The sequence below is a fragment of the Malaclemys terrapin genome, chromosome 8 (genome assembly GCF_027887155.1).
Source record: "Malaclemys terrapin pileata isolate rMalTer1 chromosome 8, rMalTer1.hap1, whole genome shotgun sequence".
NCBI classification, from domain to species: Eukaryota; Metazoa; Chordata; order Testudines; family Emydidae; genus Malaclemys; species Malaclemys terrapin.
The window spans coordinates 37917899-37926920 of record NC_071512.1 but is presented as its reverse complement, the minus strand read 5'-3'; the positions used below and the strand labels follow the sequence as shown (position 1 = coordinate 37926920).

The 9022-nt window shown below is 44.1% G+C and overlaps 1 long non-coding RNA gene across 1 annotated transcript; it reads right to left on the bottom strand.

The window, feature by feature from the left end:
• Positions 1-3277: 3277 nt before the first annotated feature.
• On the bottom strand, positions 3278-8805 carry LOC128841817 (uncharacterized). The gene is made up of 2 exons (XR_008445921.1): positions 7842-8805; positions 3278-6407 (listed from the first exon to the last, which is right to left on the bottom strand). It is a non-coding gene; the product is annotated as an uncharacterized LOC128841817 (long non-coding RNA).
• Between the last annotated feature and the right edge of the window lie 217 nt (positions 8806-9022).

Genomic DNA, 9022 nt, shown 5'->3' with positions numbered 1-9022 from the left:
ATAGATGGGGTTTGCAGAAGGCACTTGGGAAGTGTATTCCTGAATACTTACTTTCCCCTTCAGAATCTCTCACCGTGATTCATATATAGTGTTGAATTTGTTTCTAAGAAGGAAAATAAACTGGCAGAGGCTTCAAAGAGAAATTATGAAGATAGTGAGTAAATATACTGAGAAAATTAGAATAGAGAGTTAATCTGTAGAAAGGGGCTTGAAGCAACAATATAAGATTGTGAGCCGCAACTGTCAGGAGCTAGATAAGCAGATTTCATTGTATGGGCTGCTACGAACAGCAAATACTTCAATAGTAGTTAAAGTGCTACTGAATTCAGCAGCAGGAGCTAGGAGTATTGAGAGGCAGGTATATAACTATTTATTACTTAATCTTAATCACATCCAGTTGAGCATTGTTAAGTAAAGCTTTTCTCCTCAATGCCACCCTCAGCTGTGGACAGAAATGTGTTTGCAGGGGGCAAATTGCAGTGTAATCAAGGTAGGCTTGCAATGAGCCCTGAACTTCAATAGACTCATAGTTTTTTGGATTAAGGGGTGGAGTTGAGGGATCATGCTCTGGAATCCACAGAGGGTTAGCAAAGGCCCCTCAGTAGTTATCAGCTGCTACAGTGGTACATGAAGAGAGAGGTGATTTCTCAGGTGGCTGGGGTCCTGACCACATAGGGATTTAAAGATCAATGTTAACCTTGAATTGCACCCAAAGCCAGTGCAGTCTGTGGAAAATGGGCTCCATGTGGGACTAGTCTGCTGAGCAAACAACCACTGTACAACACTGGCTGAAGCCTCAGAATAATCTTTAAAGGCAGCTGTATATAGAGCACATGGCAGTGTAACTCAGTAAGTAATTTTCAGAAGTGATGAGGACCCATAAATTCAGTTGAAGTTAATGGGAGCTGCAGGTGTTCAGCGTCTCCGAAAAATCAGACCCTAAATGCTGTGTCTCTGATAGAGCAGGTCACCATAGCGAATAAGTGAGTTCCTTATCATTAAGCACGTTCCTTTTTTAGCTCAAGAGGTAGTGGCTTCTGTTCTTGGTGCTGCAGATCTGGGGCTGTATACTTGTTATTGACCCATGATGGGTTTCTCACAGCAGGATCCAGTCTGGAGGTGACAAAAGCCTGGAAATTAGAACCTGTAGTGTAGTGAGGTCACCTATGGGAGAGAAATGGCTCCTGCCTTCACACTAAGCACAGACAATCAACGCACTTTTGGGCCACTTAAATCACCTATCTTCTCAATAGCTATACCCACAAGGGCAGGTGAGAGATTGGTGACATTCTCACTAACCCTCCCCCACAAATAGATAGCAACTCTACCTCTTTTGTTTGTACTTCTAGCATGAGTAAATTAATGAAAAGTCAAAAGATGTGTCCTTCTACTTTGCATTGCCATCTCTATAAGTGAAAATTGATCTACACACTTACCCAAGGTTCCTTCCTCTGCCTTGGACTCGCCCATGTTGAACTGGTGGGGCTGCCTGGACTGCGGCGGAGTAAAAAACAGGTCCTGGCTTGCTGCGCAGATGGATCCCCCTGTTACCTGTCCCTCATATACCTCCTCCTCCTCATCTTCCTTGTTGTTCATGGCAAGAGCCTGTGACTTGGATTCCTAAGAGATAGCCACAGCGTTTGCGGGGAAGTGGGGGTCTCCATTAAGTAAAGCATGCGGTTCTTTGTAAAAGCAGTTGGTCTGTGGCTCAGCACTGGATCAACTGTTGGCCTCCCTGGCCTTCTGGTATGCCTGCTGGAGCTCCTTGCCTTTCACGTGGCACTGCTGCTGGTCCCTGTCATAGCCCTTCTCCTGTATCCCCTGAGCAATCTGCCCGTAATGTCAACATTTCTATGGCTGGTTTGGTGACATGTCTGCACAGCCTCTTCTCCTCACAGGCCCAGGAGAACTTATCTCTTGTCTACTCCAGGCAGCTGCACATCTGGAGCTTGTAGCCAGCATGGTCAGCTGGGCAATTGCATACAACAGTGAAGAGCTGCTAGGTGTGCTCACCAAGCCAGGCAGTCAGGAAAAGGAATTTTAAAAAGTATCAGGCCTTTAAAGAGGAGTGGGGGCTTCTGGTCTCCATGACCCCTGGACTGTGAAGTTCACAATAATGACCAGAATGGTCAGTGTGAGGCATTGTCTGACTGTTGCTGGAGGACAGTTAGGGTGATTGATTAAAGCTGCACTCAATGAGCTCAATGAAATCAGAATTGACTTGAGGTACATTGACCTGCTGGAAGGCCGGGTGGGCAAGTTTCAACAAAATAAAGACCTCTCTAACAGATGGTGAACTGCCCATGAAGTAAAGGAAAGAACTGTTTAACTCCACTGTTCTGCCAGCAATGATATACGGAGCAGAAAGCTGGTCAAGAACCAGGGCCGGCTTCAGGGTTTTGGCCGCCTCAAGCAGCCAAAAAAAAGCCGCAATCGCAATCTGCGGTGGCAATTCGGCGGGAGGTCCTTCGCTTGGAGCAGGAGTGAGGGACCATCCGCCGAATTGCCGCCGAATAGCTGGACGTGCCGCCCCTCTCCAGAGCGGCTGCCCCAAGCACCTGCTTGCCAGGCTGGTGCCTGGAGTTGGCCCTGTCAAGAACGAAAGCGGAGGAAGAAAAATTCACTGTCACCCAGAGAGCAATGGAAAGGCGAATGTGTAAGATATCACTCCATGATCACATACCGAATGAGGAGATCAGGAGGCGCACAGAGATGACCAATGTAGGGCAGGAGATGTACCGTGCAAAGCAGAGATGGGTGGGTCATGTAGTCCACAGGCAAGACAATAGGCGGACAACCCACATCAGTGACTGGATCCCCAGAGACCACCAGAGACCGCTGGGCAGACCAAAAACACGCTGGGTGGATCCCATTACAAAACTCTTTGGCCAGAAATGGAAAGAACGTTCTTGCAACAAAATGGAATGGTGTGGTGTTGACTTGCATTCGTGGAGGTGTTACCTGGGGGGGTTTTCAACCCAAACCTCTTGGTAACCTTTACTCTGTGTGAGGTGGTATCAGGAAATAAATTAAGGGAGACATGGCCATTCGACCGATAGATGGCTGGCACTGACAGGACAACACAAGAGTGCTTTCACTTAAAGCTAAACTTTACTTACACACGTCCACAATAGTTTAGTAAAACACCCCCAACCCTTGATAATTATTGAAGTTGAGCGTGGCTTTCGAGTGGCACCGTGACAGGCTTCCGCTAGCCAGGCTTCCGTCTGCCGGTGGGTGTGGTGACGACGCAGGAAAGGAAACAGAACACCAGGTCTGTGGTAGCCGAAAAGCCCCTCTACCTCCAGGAACTTTTCCTGGGGCTTTTATTCTTTACTTACTTTGTTTACAACACTTCTTAGTGGTTACATTCCTGCGCATAAAAAGGCCAGGCAGTATACATGCACATAAGATAACAAACCCATCTCTTGAGCGCGTGAACACCAGCTGCGAGGAAACAATCAAATCAGCCAAATAAGTTTCCCAAACATAGGCGCTAGAACAAGGTCACTCCTGCCTCATTGCCAAGGGAACAGTTTGCCGTTCTTCAAGGCTTGTGATTAGGGAGCAACACATTCCTACATCCCCCCCTATTTTATTTTATAGATGCGGTGTGTAAACAAAGCGCTCTCGCAGGGTAGCATACACAATGCCACTAGATTGGGTATACACTAAACAAAACAGCAAAGCAAAACGCCAATCCCATAAGGCTTGACCAGTTGCCAAACACCCCCCATGGGGTTTGTAAGTAAAACAATTAACTACTTTGGCACAAGTATTATTAGTATAATTTGCTACAAAGGGGGTATAAAGCTGTACCTAATCAATACTCTATTATTGCAAATTGAATGGTTTGCAAACAGGAACAAGGCAGGTACTTAACAAACTTTGCATTTATACCTTTCATTACAAAAAAAATAATGAGGGACAGCTGCATTTCGTTATACATAGGCCATCTTGATATCTTAATTCCTTACTTGTTTTGACTCTTGCCAACATACAATATTTTCTAGACCTTATCTACACAAGGTTTTCTACACCTTATCTATACAAGGTCACAATAACTTCTCACACAGTACTTTCTCACCCGCCTCACACAATCCTCGCTTCTACAAATCTCGCGTTATCAGGGTTACAGTTAGCCTGACTCTTGCTAACAAACTGTCATGCATAGCAGTTCTTTTCTGACAGTTCTTTCTCTGCTTCCACGACCCCCGCCCTTTTTGTACTTCTAGTACAACAAACATTCTTAAATCTCTATTTGCATTAAGCCCTGGACTTCAAATTCTACATCAGATGCTTCAATCTTAGGGGTTCTGATTGGATGTAATGACAATGCATGATTAGCATAAACATGAAAGGTATTACTATTATTACGTCTTTTACAACAATGATAACATAATCCTAAGATAACTAATAGCAACACAAGCAATAACATTCCCATAACAATAATATAATGGGACTGTTGTACAATCTTAATCATAAAGCACAATACATCCTACTTAGTAAATAAAATGGATACTCTATAAGCTGTCTGGAAAGCATACTTTTCAACTTAATATATATTTTAAAGCATGTGAATTTGCCCTTGTACTTCAGAGATTTTCTGAATCTCTGGTAACAGTGAAAACAAATTCTGAAATCTATCAGGTACTAAACTAGTCCAATTAAAGGGTATTTGGAATCTAAGGGCTACTTGAAAAACTCTATCTGCAGGCCAGTAAATAATATGATTGCCTGCAGTGGTAATGAGATTAAAATGTATGTCTTGCAATGTGGAGGCTTTAACATACACACAGCTATCATTAGCTTAAAAGAGTAAGTGTCCTGTCAGGGTAGTTCTTTGTCCCCTACCCTCCCAGCAAACGCAATCATGAACAGTGACAACTTCTCCTGGCTTCAGTTTACGGATACACTGAAGCTGTGGGGGTCCTAACGGCCAAAATGTCCATTGACTCCCTAACCCCATCCAAATGTCAGATGTAATCTCCGGAGCACTTACTAAAATCAATTGGGCATACCAGGTAGTCTAATTTCCCAGATGTCTTGGTAAATTACCCAATCCCACATGCATCCTCCCTATGGACCCGGCAGGATTCGGTATGTGGGAGCCCACACCCCCTCAACCGGTCCATATGCGTGGAAGGAGCATTGAGAACGTCCGCACTTCCATCCAGAAAGTCTCCAAGTATGTCTTCATGCCACAGATCAGATGGTACTCCTGATGTGTCTGTAAGGGCAGTGGGCCAAGCCTGATGCTCTAGATCATTTCGAATGGCCATTAGCTAGTCATTCCGGAAATCCTGAATGTCTGAACATGCTAGATCCCACTGCAATGCCTTCCCAGCCTCAGTGATATTCAATACCATCTCTGTGAGCAACTTCTGGGTTATTGAACTAAGGGCGGAGATAACATGTAACTCACCAACTCCAGCCTGTATCGGGGTTTTCGTTTAATGGTTCACTAATTGGGTGACTAAATAACAATAAGGGCCTCTCTCATTTAACACAGTGCAAATTCCAGGAACATTCGCTATAGAGCCCATCAATTGCAATTATTAATTCTTGGGGTTCGCTGGTCACTAAAGTGTGAAGGTCTTGGCCATTGGTTTTATCAAATATATAGCATTGTCTGTATTTGGATGTGTTACAGGGGTAATAGTGTGATGGAGGAGATGGCAGGGGCAATAGCAACAAGGTGCTTTTGGTACTTATCATTTAAAATCTAATTAGGGGGGGCAATACATACTGAAGGACTTATCCAAAACACAGGGCGCAGCCTGTAGAATAAACCTTAAAATCTAATCAATACCACGTTCCCAAGAATGGGTTCCACAAGTTTCTTCCTGCCAGTGTATAATTTTTTGTTTCTTCACCAGGGTCAGTTCTTAATGTCTCTTGTAGTCAGGAATCCCTGGACTTTGTGGTTTCAATGAAGCAAGTGTTCCTTCTTCTCTTCTCTTGAAACAGTGTGGTTTAGCATCATACAGGGGAGAGGTTACTAGCACATCACCCTGTAATGGTTTTGCTTCTTCTAGAAAAATCTAGAGGCACAGTAGGTCTGTCAGTGGACAAGGGAGAGGTTACTAGCACTTCACCTTGTCTTTTTTTTTTTTTTTTTTTTTTCCTGCTGTCCAGAAGACACAGCAGAGCTAGAAGGAGAAATAGGCTTATCATCGGTCGGAGAGTCCTCCCGAGGTGGAGGGGTCTTTTTACAATGAGAAGCATAGGTCCAGGCAGGTAGTCCTTGGCACTTCACAGCGGTGTTGGTGGTTAACAGGACTTGGAAAGGGCCTTTCCAGCATGGAGCCAAAGCAGTCTTTCGTTGATGGACTTTACATAGACTCAGTTTCCTTGTTTCAATAAATGGCAGGGCTGCTAGGGTCTTTGGGTAGCACTTCTTTTATCTGTGAAAAAAAAACCTAACACATTTCATTAGTGCCTGGCAGTGTTTTGCAGATCTCAGTTGCTTGGGCACATTCAGGCCCCCCCTTTTCGTGGCTGTCAGCCAGGTCTTATCTTTGGACTGAGCTTGCTAGCTATTTTTTCCTCAGTTAACTCATTCCGTGCTTTTTCCTCTTCTCCCTTTCTCGGCTTCTTTTAACCTACAAAGGAAACTTTCACTCTTCACTTATACACTTTTTTCCAACAATGAACACATACACATTGCCATTATACAGTACATTAGTCTTATTATTCAATGTATGCCATGTACACTCTTCCAGTAAAATAACTTTATTACAGAGCTTTGGAGCAACAAACCGGGACAAGCACACCCACTTTTGAGGAGTCCACTTGGTACAACCTCTGGTGTCCAATCCCTTTCCTCCCTCCCCAGCCCTCTGGCTAGAAATCTGAGGTAGCCAGAAGGATCCCATGGGCAATATGGGGAGTGGGTTAACCTTCCATGTCCTTGTTTCCAAAGACTGTTGGTATGCAAATTTTAACAACAATTTTTCAATTAAAAAATCTGGCCAATGAAGCTTCTTTTTCTTACTTAAGCAAATATATCAGACTTTAGTATATCACATTTTCCTGATTTATCCAAACACTTTGTATTCCAAGTTGAATAAAACAATTATCTGCTTTTTGATTTAACCCTTCTATTTAAATTTGAGCTAAATTGTCCTATGAAAATATTAAATCCAACAATTCTGGCCACAAGACAAACATCACAAGACAGGACAAAGAACACAAAAATAATTCCTATTGTACCAGTAAATGCATGGTACATCGAATGCTATTCAGCTGGCATCCGTTTTCTCTGATGATCTGAAAGACAAAAGAACCGAGGTCTACCCCTTCTGGGCAGTCAGTCATTACTTAAAATATTTACTTTATTACACATACTCTTGTTGATTTTAGGCAAAACAGAGGAATTACCACATATTTCCTTGTATTTGTTTCATATGCAGCCCAGGTTTCAGTGGCTACTACCTTATTAGTTAGAAAATTGCATTAATACAGATGCTTTCTGGCTTGCTTCCAGATCCAAAGCTATCCACGGCTTAAAGATTCTTACTTAAAAAGGGACACAATTAACTTTCCCGGACTTTTGATTGCCTTTTACTTCTAACTCCTGCTTTCAAACACACAGTGATCTGAACAAGACAACACAACCTATATTGGTAGGTTTGCATTTCTTATACCTCTACTACAATATATACTGCACATGTTCTCCACAATTCAATTTCCACAACACTAGCCACATCAATTTCTACACAAGGTGTAACTATTTCTTTTTGAACACCGGGTAAAGGCCATTTACTTAACATATAATTCAAAGAGCTATCCTTAGAGGGTTTTACTAGAGAGTGTCTCCTTATCCTATTAGGACTCACCTTATCGGAGCACGAACCCCAGGGGCTGCGGTGAAGCAGAGAAAAGGGGCGAAACACCCCGTTGGCGCCATTCCCAGTTCACCGCAGCCGTCTGGAGTCCAATGTCCGAGCCAGGAGAGTCCCGGCGGAGTCACCAGAAACTGTTACCGAAATATCGGGTCCACCTAGCTGAGAGCCAATAACAGCCAGACAGGGATAAGGAGGAGTTGCTTTATTCTGCAGAATAAAGGAGAGCTTTGCACCTTGGTACAAAAACTCTGTCTCATACACATTTTACCATTCCAATTATCATCCTGGGGATTTGAAATCCCCATGCCTATAATTACTTACTCCTTTCCTTCCTCTATGCCCTCAAAGTTTCCAACCTGTTTTCCAGTCAAGAAGCCATACCGACCCGCAGTCCGGATACCAGGGGCACTGGCGATCTATTTCCCTTAGGGGGTCCTCAATATGAGCGACCAGGACAACGATGCATGATCGCTGCCGTGTAATCTTGAACTCTCTTGTGTGCTCCTTTCTGGGCACTGGAAAGTTCGCCCCCCATACTCACGAATAAGGGGCGGCAAACAGCCGCGGGCGCGCTCGGCATATCCAGCCGGTGAGTAGAGGGTTATCACGTCGGGGTCACCAGCTGTGGTGACGACGCAGGAAAGGAAACAGAACGCCAGGTCTGTGGTAGCCGAAAAGCCCCTCTACCTCCAGGAACTTTTCCTGGGGCTTTTATTCTTTACTTACTTTGTTTACAACACTTCTTAGTGGTTACATTCCTGCGCATAAAAAGGCCAGGCAGTATACATGCACATAAGATAACGAACCCATCTCTTGAGCGCGTGAACACCAGCTGCGAGGGTACAATCAAATCAGCCAAATAAGTTTCCCAAACATAGGCGCTAGAACAAGGTCACTCCTGCCTCATTGCCAAGGGAACAGTTTGCCGTTCTTCAAGGCTTGTGATTAGGGAGCAACACATTCCTACAGGTGGGGACCCCAAGATGCGTCCAGAGGAGCATCCCTGAAGAGCCCCTTCTGAGAAGTCCAACTACCTCAAACTTTTTCCTTTTATTTATACATTAGTAATACAATGACATATCCCTTAAAGAAAATGTGCTAAGCAAGCAGGGTTAAAAGGTCAAGCACCTTATGATCCTCAATTAACCAGAGATTTTTTTTTCCAGAGTGTC